The sequence below is a fragment of the Leopardus geoffroyi genome, chromosome E1 (genome assembly GCF_018350155.1).
Source record: "Leopardus geoffroyi isolate Oge1 chromosome E1, O.geoffroyi_Oge1_pat1.0, whole genome shotgun sequence".
NCBI classification, from domain to species: Eukaryota; Metazoa; Chordata; class Mammalia; order Carnivora; family Felidae; genus Leopardus; species Leopardus geoffroyi.
In genome coordinates this window covers 23,435,944-23,449,779 of record NC_059330.1, presented here as the reverse complement: position 1 = coordinate 23,449,779, position 13,836 = coordinate 23,435,944, and the positions used below count along the sequence as shown (strand labels likewise).

Sequence of the window (13,836 nt, the reverse complement as noted above, 5' to 3'; positions counted from 1 at the left end):
AGGTAAAGGGCCATATTTATCATTCTACAGCATTTATGTATTTCCTAACCACGTAACAGGTGTAAAACTCGGCTAATGTTTTTTTAGATTCTTATCTTTCTAAGGGGTGTCATTGAAGAAGTTTTGAGTATTGTGTCCTTAACCCCATTTCGTCCCCATAAACCCTATAGTTTTTATTGGGTTACTTTACAGAGCACAGTGGTTTTTATGATGTGAATGTTGGGTTCTATAGAACTGACCATGTATCTGTTTTCAAAGACAGACACAACTGCCTTGTGGGAGGGACCCCAGAGAGGACCTGCTTAGGGAGTAATCAACCACGGGGACTTTTCAGAAACCTGTGCTTCAGGGACTTAGAACTATAGCCCTCTTACAGCTTCTAAAATTTTTTTAAATGTTTTATTTATCTTGGGGAGAGAGACAGACAGAGTGTGAGCAGGGAAGGGGCAGAGAGAGAGAGAGAGGGAGATCCAGAATCTGAAGCAGGTTCCAGGCTCTGAGCTGTCATAGAGCCCAACACAGGCTCAAACCCACGAATCATGAGATCATAACCTGAGCCAAAGTCAGATGCTTAACTGACAGGGCCACTCAGGCACCCCTCTCTTAAAGCTTCTAAAAGCAGCTGAGACCCCAATTCCACAATTCCAGAAATCAACAGGACACCAGCAACTAGACACTTGAAACTAATACCCTCTCTCTTTCTGTCTCTCTGCCTTGATGATTCTGGACCAATCAACTTTTGGGTCTTGGTATTTTTATCTACAAGATGGGTATATGGATCTTCCTTCCTCAGAAGCCATAACGATGAATGAATTAAATAAGGTAAGAGAAACACCGGGTTTTGCTCAGAGAGAAAATGCCAGGCAAAGAGAAGAGCAACGTCAGCCAGGAAAACATGACCAGAATCGCTCTTTTTAGCAAGAAGAAAAGTGGGAGGTGTGGCCTCCTGGGCCACGTGAGGTTCAGCTTGCCCCCACGTGGCCTTTGGTGCTGAAGCGAGGGGGTCCTTTTTACTGGGGTCTGTGAGCCTCACCCAGGATCTGGTGGGATGCCTTTCACCCTTGACATTTCAAAACCAATCTCCCATCCCTGATAATGCAGGAATGTTCCTCCGGCTGATGGACCTCTGCCAGCGCGAATGAGCGTCCCAGCCACCAACAGAGTAAACATTACTCAACTGGCCAGAGCTCTGTCACACGCATTCTTCCCCTGTGTTTCTAACCTCATGCAGAGCACAGCCCAACCCTGTTGGGTCTAGAACCTGGGAATTTAAACCCAGGCAAGCGGGAGCGTGCGACAGAGAAAGCTCCTCCCAAAGGAAACAACTCTGCCCATCAATTATGGGTAGACAGAGCTGTCTTTCCTATGACGCCAACACATATGGCCGGGGAGGGGGCCAGGCAGAATTAGGCCCGGGAACCTATCCTCAGAAATCCATTCCCCCTCTCCCCACAGAGGAGTCACTTTCTTGAGAAAAGAGGCAGACACGCAAATGATTCAGTCTAGTGACCGTCTGAGAGGCTCATCTGGGATAAAAGAATGTGAACTGGGAGGTCCAGAAATAAAAGCTTTAAATAAAGGAGATAGCACGGCTGCCTCAGTTTCCTCACTGGTAACACGGGACTACCACCAGCTCTTATTCCCTCCCCTCTGGGGATAAAGATTAACATTTGCGAAGAGTTCAGATTAAAAATCCGAAAGCCTGAGAGGAAAAAAGCTGATGCAAGGCGGAAGCAGTTGAAACACTGGGCTGGGTTTTAATTCCACATCTCTTTCTACCCGAGGTGGCTGGGTTAGGAGCCCAGTTCCTAAGAGGAGAAACACAGACAGGCCTGCGGGGACGGTAAACATTCTTGAACTCAAGGAGTAAAAGTTGAGTGATACTTAAGGAAAGCCCACAAACTGGTTTTCTTATAAAAATCAAAGCAAATGTAACCAACAGGGGAAAAAAAATCGTCTTCCATCAAAAGCATCTTGGCCGAGAACAGAAGTTGACCTGCACAGTGCACCTGAGAAAATCACACATGTGGGGAGGGAGGAGGGCCACAGAAACTGGCCAGCATGCCTGGTCCTTACTGGAGAGCCCGTTTCTGCAGGCAAACATCAGATGCTTTGCAACAAGCCCTTCAGCCCAGAGGCCACTGTTACAAGTGAAAGAAACCAGGCCGGCACTCGAGAACTTGAGAAGTCCTCACATCTGTGAGTGTTTTACGCAGCCTGCTCTCAATGTGTCACGGATGCCCATGCGACAGAATGGAAAGCTGAGGTTCGAAGAGGAAGAGGTTATTTTCACTACCTCTTGTGAAGGGGCCCCTAGCGAGTCAGCGGCGTCCTGAAGCCGACCCTTCTTCTTCCTCCCCGTAAGCCCCAAATTGATTCCAGGTAGGTTGAGCCTCCATCGTGACCCCCCAAGGAGTTGGTTTTTTTTTTTTTTTTTTTTTCAACGTTTATTTATTTTGGGGACAGAGAGAGACAGAGCATGAACGGGGGAGGGGCAGAGAGAGAGGGAGACACAGAATCGGAAACAGGCTCCAGGCTCTGAGCCATCAGCCCAGAGCCCGACGCGGGGCTCGAACTCACGGACCGCGAGATCGTGACCTGGCTGAAGTCGGACACTTAACCGACTGCGCCACCCAGGTGCCCCCCCCCCCCCCAAGGAGTTTGAAATGATTTTGTTTACTCGTTTCTTGACTGTCTCTGTCACTGGAATGTAAGCCCAACGAGGGCAAGACCTTGCCTGTGGTCTCCACTGTGTCCTCAGCACCTCGCACAGAGCCTAGCCTGTGAGAGGCGCTCGGTAAATATTGGCGGAATGAGCAACTGATGACCAGGTTCCACATGGTCTGTGGAGCTGAGGGGTGCAAAAGCGACGGTGGTATACATTTCTCCTCTAGGTCTCCTGATTTTGCTGAGGTTAGTGGGAGGCATGCCCCTTAAAGAAGGAGGAAGGGGGAGTGAGAGAGGAGGAGAAAGCGAGAGTAAAATATAATCAAAATAGAAATAGCACTGACACATTGGGGTGATTTTGTGTTTGAAGGCGCAGGGTGAGTGCACCGAGGAGTATTGCTTACGAAGCAGCCTGGATCTCATTAGTGCTTTACCTAGTGTGAAAAAGGCCAATGGGGGTGCCTGTAGGGGGCCTACCCATTCCTGACTTCTTGGGGCCTAAGCATAACTCTGACTACCTAAGATGTTTTAAGCAGAGTGCGGGGGTGCTGAAATGGGTGCTTCCATGGGCACAGGCTGAGCATTTCTAAAGGTTTGGGGCTGTGGGTGGGAAGCCCGAATTTGGACTCACTCTGTTAGAACCCAGTTTGAAGCTCATCGGGTTGATTTTGAGGAAGGATCAATTAATGGGAATTTACTGTGGCAACACTAAATGTCACTTAAATGCCTTTTTCTCCAAAGGAAGCTGGAGTGAAAACTTAGAAGGGTTAAAAGTGGACATCGTTAGGCCTAAAGGCTGTGAGGACAGACAGAGCCCTGCCGCAGTCTGGCTCCTGGGGTCTCTTTTCTCAGAGGCAGCCTTTGCAGGGAGGGGTAATGTAGCTGTAACAAAGGCCCCTGGGCCTGGCTGGCGAGGAGGACGATGACGCTTCTAGTGGATCTGGGGAACGAAGAAGGCTATAAAGCCATCAGCAGACTGAGCCACTGGGTGTCCACATAAAAGTAAGGTCCTAAAAACAGACATCTGTATTGTGACTGAAAGGCTCATAAAATTGCCTTAGAAAGGAGAGGTTTTCCACTGCGACCCATTCATAAGCAGGGCCCCGCTGGGAAGTGACACCCGGGGAGAAGATCCTTTGAGGCCTGGCAAGTGTCAGAGCTGCCCCGTTATGGGAGTTTGCCTGGCCAGACCCCAGCCTCTTCGTCACCACCGTTGGAGGCAGCTCCCCCAGCAGCAGCAGCAGCATCATGACAGATACCCATTGGGTACCAGCTCATGGACGCTGGTCCCAGGCTGCACCAGGCATCGGGCTGAGGCTTTGGAGGTTGGATGATTACTGGCTTCCACTGAACAGGAGCACCAGTGAAGCACTCAGGGAGCAGTCCCCCAAGGATGGCAGCTGCTTAGAGCCATCTCTCCAAATGACTCTGATCTGCAAGAAAAACCCAGGCCCTTTTCTAGACCTTGGCTCATTCAACATAAACTCAGGAAGAGCTATTCTAGCTCTTTTCTTGTCCAAGACATGCTGGTAAGAAATTATAATAGGAACTAATGTAGTAGAACATTAAGCTGACTAGTAGAACTAAACTAGTAGACTAAGCTAGTAAACTAAACCAGTAGAACATTAAGAGAAAAAGAATAATAATATGCTCTCTTTTATGTTGAGAGAGAGAGAGAGAACAAGCAAGCACATGTGAGCAGGGGAGAGGGGCAGAGGGAAAGAGAATCTTAAGCAGGCTCCACGCTTAGCACAGAGCCCAACATGGGGCTCCATCCCACGACCCGGGGATCATGACCTGAGCTGAAATCCAGAGTCTGATGCTCAACTGACTGAGCCACCCAGGCACCCCAATAATATGTTCTTTGAAAACTTCCTGGTAACATTAAATGTTGGAGGTTGTGCGTGTGTGTGTGTGTGTACACTGTATACTTTGGTTAAGCAGTATCAATGAAAGTAGAGCTGGATGTCACTGTTTCTAGAAAAGGGAAAATATGCTTTAAATCATAATATGTACTATGTTACGTAAAACGAGACAAACTATGGAGTTTGTCAGTTTAACTCTAAACCTGAAAAACAGACTACAAAATAGGGGATTTATGCATTCAGGTTTTGGACAAGAAGCCCTTTATAATAGATATGGTCAGCGCACAAATAATGGAATGTCCACCACGTGCCAGGCACAGGTTATGGACTGGAGACATAGTGGTGAAGAAAGCCAACTCGGGCTTCGATGTGGGTACAGCCTGGAATTCCACCACTCAGCATACATACACAGTTTTAGAGACTCCGGGAACTACTTTTCCTCACAGGAAGAATGAGATTTACTGGATTTCTTTCTTTTTCTTTGACCTATAGGGATGCAAACCCTATACTTCACCCAGCAGGAAGATTCTCAAGAAGGAGGAGAAGGCTTGTTTCTGTTTCCATTGGTAAAACATCTTGAGATAAATCAAGCAGCTATTTTGTACCCACCATGCAAATTGATGTGACACAAATGGGAGATGTTATTCAGAGGTTTTCCCCGCTCGCTGAACAAGAACTCCCTGGGCTTCATCACCAACCCAGTCCAAGAGGTGCTGACCAGGAAGAGGCACCCTGCCTTGGGTAGGGCCAGAAGGCAATGGGCATGCAGGCTGCCACTCAAAGGCCCCGAAAGTGTTAACCTTCAGCAGTGATAGGTGTCTCGTTTACACCCATTATAAATCTGTTTATTGTGACTGGCCCCACCCAATCTGCCGCTGCTGTAAAGCTCTAATGGTCCCTAATAAAGGTGGAAGGATTGTAACAGCACACAGTTCCTGAAATGGGGAAGGAGCGAGAGACAGACAGATGATGAGCTTAACAATAAGATATCACAATGACCAAAGTCCCTCTGCTACTTCAGGCAGCAGGGGCCTGGGCCCCAACACTTGATGCTACATGCAATCTCCAAATACTCACCTGTCAGAGCTGAAAGGTCCGACACCCTCATTTGCCAGAATCCCTGAGAAGTTAGGTGATTGGCCCAAGGTCACCCCTTCTCATTCGCGGCTCAGGTCTCCTGAATCCTAGTCCAGGGCCCTTCCCCCAGCTGCCTCACCTCTCCTAGTTTAGCAAAGGGCCTTCAGGATCATCATCAACCCCTTCAGGACCCTCCTGCTCCATCTGGCCTTGTGATGTCCAGCCCTGACTGTATATCCAAATTTCTTAGAGAGTTTATTGACACTTTCCACGCCTGACCCGCCGCCCCCCACAACATCAAGTTCTGATTCTAAAAGGTGTAGGTGGGGGAGATGTGGGTGTTTTTAATGAGCTCCCAAGATGCCTTTTATGTGGGCTGGGATGGAGGTGTAAGAAGCACAGGTCTTGCCGATACTTGGGTTTCATGGTTTCTGATGTCTCAAATGAGAAGCAGGGTTCATGGAAAAGGAAACTTCCAGGGTGAAACTGCAAGCCACACCCTAGTCAAGAACCCAAGGAAACCCAAAGCTCTTCCTCTCTCTCAAGGCCCTAAGGGCTCCTGAGCCAACCCAACAATACCTTGTCAGGCACCTTGTTGCTGGGCCCTTTATCATACTTAAGCCTCACATCGGCCCTGAGGAGACAGACAGCACATCCCTGATCCCTATTTTATAGATGAACACACTGAGGTTCAAAGAGCCCAAGTAACCATTGGAGAGTGAAAGAACCATAGATCAAACCCAAGCCTCTTTGGGGATGCTACCCCTTGCTACCCAGATACACCCTTCTTGAGTGCAGTCCAGGCAAGGGCCTGCCGGTAGGCAGTTTGCCTCAGGGGATGGAGACTTCCCTGGGAGAGTCATTAAACACTAAAGATATCTGCATGGTGTTCTTCCAGCTTGGGAGGGAGGTGAGTGTGTGTTCTGAGAAAGATGGTTCTTGACTTCCTGAAAGCATTAGAGATTGGGCTTCATCGGTTGACTCCTCAGTGGCTAAACTTACACAGTGGTGCTTTTGTCGGGCTGCTGAAGCCAGAGCAGAGGGCAACAGGAAGGCGTATCTTAGGCAGATGCAGGCTCACAGGCTGAGGGAAGCAGCTTCCAGAGAATCAGCCCTCTGGAGCCTCTGAGGTTTCCTGCGTTCACTGCAGGAGCTGTGTCCACCCTCCCCTTCTTACTGCTCTTGTGCCTGAAATTTGGGGGAGCTTCCCTCCTAAGAACAAAGGCCATTAAGCTTCTCTGATCAGGCTTCCACCAAGAAAGTACCACACCCCCTCTAATTGGCAGGATCCCAGGGCTAATTACTAACAAGCAGGGTGCTCGCGCCTCCTTAAATTAAAGGAGAAAAATGCCCTACAGGAAATTCAGGGTCATCTTATGAACCTGACCTCCTGCTACATGGTCATGAGCCTCCGCCCCTCCCCACAATCCTTGGTGCTTCCCAGCTCTGTTTTTTTGCTCTAAATGCCTATAGTACTGGATATGGCACTGGACATGTGTTATGGATGTCACAGAGCAGTCCTTGGAAGAATGAGAAACCGTATTATACAAGAAGCCAGACTTAATCTGCCACAAACACCAAGATGAGTGTCTAGTTGGAAACCCTTCAAATTCTCCAAAAGTCAGGGTTGAAAGAAACCTCCAAGAGGAACAGAGAGAAAGAGGGGGAATAAAAACCCAAAACAAGGCCCTGCAAGGAATGGCAATAGCTACCATTCATGAGCACCTGCTACATCCAGGGTGCTTTACATACACCAGCTCATTTAATCCTCATAGCCTCTGCATGAGTTGGTGTCCCGTTTTACAAATTGAAACACTGGGGCTTAGTGATCCCAGAGATTTGCCCATTGTCACACAGGCCAAGTTGAGGTTGGAATTCAGGTCTGCCTGCATAGTCTATGACTCGTTGCTACGTCCACTGGATTTAGAAAAGCATTTCCCCAGATTATCTTCAATCTGTATCACATGTCCGGGTGATGGTCAGGCATCTATGGCACAGCCTGGGCACTGGGATTTTTACATTTTTTTTAACATTTATTTTTATTTTGAGAGAGCGATAGAGAGCAAGCAGGAGAGAGGCACAGAAGGAGGGAGACAGAATACCAAGCAGGCTCTGTGCTGTAAGCACAGAGCCCAATGAGGGGCTCGAACTCATAAACCGTGAAATCATGACCTGAGCCGAAATCAAGAGTTGGATGCTTGACCAATTGAGCCACCCAGGCACCACTGGGCATTGGGATTTTAGAAGCTCCCTAGTTGATTCTAAAGTGTGGCAAGGTATTGGGAACCATTATCCTAGAGTGGGGGTCCGCAAACTGTGGTCCAAACAGGCCAAAGCAGTCTGTGGGACCCATGAGCTCAGCTTGGCTTTTACCTTTTTAAACGGTTGGGGGAAAAATCCAAAGAAGAATATTTTGTGATATTTGAAAATTATAGGAAATTCGAATCTCAGTCCCGTACATAACGTTTTGTTGGAAGACAGCCACATTCGCTTGTTTACATATGGTTCATGGCCACATTTATCCCACAAAGGCAGAGTCAAGTAATTGTGAAGACAGACTATACAGCCCAAAAAGCCTAAATTATTTACAGAAAAAGTTTGCCAACCCCTATACCAGAGTTCCTAGGACGATAACCACAACTGAATGCTTCATTTGACCTTATTTTGGGGCTATGTTTCATTCATATATATATGAATTTTCATATACGTGGGTGTGTATGTATGTGTGTGTGTGTGTATGTATACATATATACACACATATATATATATATATATATATATATATATATATATATGTATATATATATAGCTTCCCCATTTGTGCTTGTACTTCTCATGGAAAAGTGGGTAGAGGCAAAATGCCAGATCTTGTGCCTTCCCATCGAGCAGCTAGCTTCAAAGGCCCTTGCACAGATTTTGGCCGCTCTCTGTACCTCTGGTGCTTAATTCCCCCCAAGTTCCTGTCCGTTCCCATCAAACCTTCAACAAACAGATTCCAAGGGCACTTCTATAACCTGCAGGCAGGGGCTGTGTGTTTACTGGCAGTTTCCTTCCTCCTCAGTGCTGACTGGAGGCAACAAGGAGTCCTTGAATCTTCTAAGGGTCCTTCAGGGGGATTAGGCATGGCCCACGGGGCTGCCTACAGTGATAGCACTCCAGTATCTCCTGGCTCCTTTGTGCACAAGCTCTGAGCCCCACCAGCCCAGCAGCCAGGTTTCTTTGTATGCAGACCAGGCTCGGTCCACTATCAGGAGGAGGTTGCCAGCAGAATCTCTGAAGGCTGGGCCTCTTAATCTCATTAATATCCTGATTGTCTTCCTCAATCTAGCGGCAGCCGATGGGGTGGTTCCGCAAGATAAAATGACCTTCAAATTCAGCAGATAAAATGGCCGTCAGATAAAGTCCTTCTGAAGGAGAACCGTGGAGCCAGGTCCACCCCTGGACTCCCAGTCAGTACAAAAGGGTTTCCTAAAACACCAGATGTTTCAACGTGGCATTTGTTTCTTTTCTGAACTGAAATAAGCTGCTACTTTGGGACAATAGGGCTTATTTACTATGGGGACCTTTGCTGCCGAGATGAATATTTTTACGACCACCCTCATAAACGCCCCGCCCCTTGTCTGCTGCCCGGGGAGGGGGCGGAGCTTCAGAGGTGAGCTGAGGTGACCGGGCTGTCTCAGAAGCCCCATTAAGTTGTTAAGGCATTTAGTGCCCCAGACAGTGCCGACTGCAAGGGCAGTTCAAATCCCTGCCCAGATGGGGATGGGGTGGTGGAAGAGGGGGCTCACATCTCTTTCTGCAGAGTGCAGAATCTACCTTGGTCAGGGGCAACAGTTGGTGCAGGGGAAGCAGTAAACTAGCCAGACTGAGAGACCCCCATCCTTGGCCATGCTCTCCTAAAGCCTTTTGTCTTTCAGAGGGGAGCAATAAGAATGTGGGAAAAGAAGGGACTGTGGGGGTATTGTGTGTGTGTTGGTTTCCATGCCTGAAAAGTTCTTAGCATCTGCGTAAAGCAGAAGAGATGGTCAGTGTGTAAGTTCAAAACCTGTCTCTACTGCTTGCTAACTATATGAACTTGGGCAAATTATTTACATTCCAAACATCTCACCTTCGTTCATTGTAAAATGGGGATATGGGTACAGAAAGTTTCTACCCTACAAGGTTGTCATGAGAATTAGATAAGATGATGCATGGAGGCGCTCAGGGCAGGGCCTGGAACCCAGGAAATATTTAATCAACACTAGCTGTTATGATTATTCACATTAGCCATAACCCTTCTGTTAGGCACTTTTGAGATTTCCTTGGGTCCTACAGGTTTCAGCATCAGGGAAAGCAGCAGCAACCACACAGATATCCTGGCCCAGAGTTTGATTTGTCTAAGACTCAGTCTTTGGACTCTTGTGGGTGACTTGGTAGGGCATGCGAGAAGCCACAAGGGGGAGGTGGGAGGCAGGATTCTCTGGGTTTCAAGCTCTGATCTGACCATCAAGTCCACTAGGCTTGGAGAAAGGGCAAGAGAAGCAGGAGTAAGCAGCCACAGAAATAAAGGTCTCCACTTAAAGAGGCTGTCCATCAGGGTACCCAAAGATTCTTCTGGAAGGGCTTCCTCTCACCTCTGGGAGAATGAGCCTCAATCTCCTTCCCAAAAGATGATAGAAGAGTGAAGACGTGATGTGTGGGCTGAATGAAAGCTGATGAAGACCTTCCGCTCCCCCCATGCTGTCGCAGACAGCTGCAGGCTGGAGCAAAGGGTACAGTGAGCCAGGCCACCACAGATCATGCAGCCTGGCCCCAAGGCTTGGGCCAAGGCTAGCCCAGCTTCCATTCCACGCCAACTTCCTCCTCCTCCTCCTCCTCGAGCCAATCAATACAAGCACCTGTCTCCAACCAGTCCCCTTCCTCGCCACAGCCCTGCTCTCTGACCTTTTGGGGGCCTTTCTCTTGATTCCACTCCAGAATGGAGGTAGGGGCCATCACTCCGGGCCTGCTCAATGGCCTCAGAATGGGCTGTCATGGGGCCTATAACCAGGGACAGCTCCTGCTGGCGAGAGCAGGGCTGGGAGGGGGGGGTGTGTGTGCAGATAAAGGCCTTGCAGGCTGAAGATAAATGGCCGCCTGCAGCCTGCTACAGTAACTTCAGGCCCCCAAGAAGAGCAAACAAAGGGTGCCCCTGTGACACTCACTGGAAAGATGAAGGCCCATCAGCGGCAGCCAGGCTGGTTCAAAGCCCCAACTTAATTGGCAATTAAGCATGCATAAGGGAGACAAAGCCATGACAACCCTGGGCTGCATGCTGGTGTGTGACTGTAAAGCCGGGAGGGGCAACGCCGAAAACAGCTGATTCTGCTGACAGCATGTTTGTAGGGCACCTTGTAACCAATCAGCCGCTGACAGAGGCAAAGTGCTCCTCCTGCCACTCCTATTGTGCCGGACATTCCAGGACCAGGGTCACACTGTGGTCACCGTGGGCAAGTGGGCCACAGCACACCCAGAGTGGCTGGGAGAGAAGGTGGCTCGTTAGGGAAGGGATGCTCTCCTCTCCAGGAAGAAGGTTCAAGGGAAAGATTTGTCTCTAAAGTGCCTCCAGTCCTCCTGGCTCAGAGGCTGGCGTTCAGAGGGGAGGGAGTGCGGGGGAGGGAGATCGGGGCCTTGTCTCCCCAGCTTAGCCTTGGAGGGTGTTTGGTGCTGCTGCTGACTCTGGGTGTTGGTCTCTCCTTGGCCTCCACAGAGCTCGTTTTGTATTCTACACCCACGTACATTCTGGGGTTCGTTAGAGAGCGTACCTTGGCCGTGGGGCCCATGATAGGAAGTGCACCATGAGGCTCTTTGGACCATAGCCCTCCCTGAGTGCTGGGCTCCAGCCTGCTGTCGGCCTAGCCCTGGGTGCGTTCCCCAGCAGCCCCATTACACCTCACGTGCCCCCCCTGGCAACCTGAGAGGGGGAAACAGACACGCATGCCAGCATCCTGCACCCCAGGCCCCAGCCCAGTGGCCGCTTCTGCTTCCACTCCCAAGGCCAGGTCACATGTCACTGCCTCTTAGGAATAATGCCCCAGTGTGTGAAATTTAGAAGGAAATGGATTTCTGCTGCCTGTCCTTCCCACCGCTGTAATAACAAGAGTGATAATGATAGCAATTACAGTTTATTTGGAAAGATGGTGTTTATACATTCTCTCATTTAATCCTCACGTGGACCTGATGAGGTAGGTCTGACTTCTTGATTTTACAGACAGGAAAGTCAGACTCAGAGAAGTTACATGTCTGGGTCACGCTGCAGTTATGGGAATCAATCTGGCTGGCTAGATGTGGGCTTCAAAACTAAGTCCAGAGCATCCACTCTCTGGGCATGGAAAGGACTATCCTGATGAGCCCCGAGTGAAAATTAAGGCAGAGGGGAAGGGCAGCCACTGAAAATATACAATGTCCCATAATTAATGCTCTGTAAATAGGAGTCTCTCCCTAGAAAGACACACAAAGCCCTGAAAGACAGCCTTGGTCCCTAGATGGTTCTGGGCCCTCCATGCCAGCACAATGTCTTCCCAAGAAGACAATATACTCCTGTGGGCAGGGACACACGTGCATCTATGCTGTACCAAGTGGGAATCAGCAGGCCTGAGTTCCAGTCCCGTCTGCCACCATCGCTCTGTATAACTTTGGCAAGTCACTGCTTCTTTTGAGCCTCAGTTTCCTTCTTTGATGTTCTGCCCAGTTCTAGCATTCCATGATTTTTTTCAAAGGCCAACATCTAGGGATACCCCAGAGAACCCACTCCAAGTGGGCCATGCCTTCTGGGACTCCACTCAGAGGGCTCTGGGACTGTATTTTCCACCCACCCTGCTCAGCTTCCAGGACCTGCCCCTGTCCCTCCAGCCCCTCTCTGTCTCCTGTCCATATACAGAAGGCCTAAGCTAACGACCCTGTGGTGACCTCACCACAACCCCAGCTTGTCAGAAAGCTGCTGGGCCTTTGTTTGGTTTGCAGGCTCCCTGACTTTGGTGTGGAGATCACAGGTCCCAACACAATAGCCATTGTCTCCTCAATAATGCCCCTTGCCCCAACCACGCCCCCCACAGCTCCAGAGCCAGCTCCGTGGATCACTGCGGGCGGCAAGTGCTCCAGTCTTGCTCAGTGCTGGCCACATGCCGTTTGCCACTGCCCTCTGAACCCTGCTTTGAATTTCCATTAAGGCACTGGGTTATTCTGCAATCGGACCAGTGTCCATCAGGGGCTCCTCTGCCTCTCAAGAGTAACCAAAACTTACTCCCCATGTGGCTGAGCCCCCCCTTCTATGGGAGTTGGATCCAGAGAAGCCCCTAGCCCTGGCCCTGGCTTCATGCCGGACAGTTTCAGGCTCCCAGAGATCCTGGTGGGAGCACAGAGTGGAACAAAAGCTTGGGCCCCCCAATACTTAGGCCAGCCCCAGACCTCAGGGCTCTCCAAGCAGTGGAGCAACCAGCAGGCAAGGAAGCAACAGACTTCAGAACCAACCCTGAGTTGGAAATGGTGCTTGGTTCTCCTTTTGCAAGCCCTTCCCCAGAGCAGGCGGGAGACCATGCCATACTCTTTCTACATGGGCACGACGCCGGCCTCAATAAGCATCCTAATTCTGGGAAGCCAGCTTTCCTGGAAGAACTAAGCCCCAGGCGGAGAAGTGCCTTCAGACTATGTGTGATGGAACACTCAGCATATAGGGCTTCCACCCTGATAAACCCACACCCCACAGCAGAGGCATGCTAATCCAGGCTGGGACCTGGCACACAGTAGGTACTCAATGAGTTTTGGCCGATTCATCCGTGCAAAGACTTTATGTGGCTGTTTCCACCCAAACTCTGGCAGAGAACAAGCAGAGACTGTCAACAGAGTGGCCCTTCCCCAGAGGCCCCTGGGCTCCTCCTGCTGGAGCTGGACAGAGCCCTGGGGTAGGATATGGACAGGGGTGGAGGAGGTGACCCCTCTGCCCGCAGTGTGGACCTGGCATGCCAATAAGGCAGCCTCTCCGTCTAATCTGACAGTCGCACTGACTTGCTGAGTCAGCAGCCACACAGGGAGAAGAAAGGGGACCAGAGAAGACTGGGAGAGGGCCTCTTGGAGGCTGAGCAAGGACTCAGAGGAAACCTGACCACAGCCAAACACTGTTTTCACAAGAACATTCTGGCAACGGGAGGCCAGCCTGAGCACCATCCCAGAGCATTTCCTCCTCTGAAAAGTCTTGACCCAGATGAGACCC

The 13,836-nt window shown here is 49.9% G+C and overlaps 1 protein-coding gene and 1 long non-coding RNA gene across 6 annotated transcripts in view; one reads left to right on the top strand and one right to left on the bottom strand.

Moving 5' to 3' along the window:
* The window catches only part of HNF1B (HNF1 homeobox B), a 53,599-nt gene that overhangs the window by 27,164 nt on the left and 12,599 nt on the right, over positions 1–13,836 (bottom strand). The window lies entirely within an intron of this gene.
* Positions 748–5,457, top strand: LOC123604465. The gene is made up of 2 exons (XR_006715338.1): positions 748–2,382; positions 5,025–5,457. It is a non-coding gene; the product is annotated as an uncharacterized LOC123604465 (long non-coding RNA).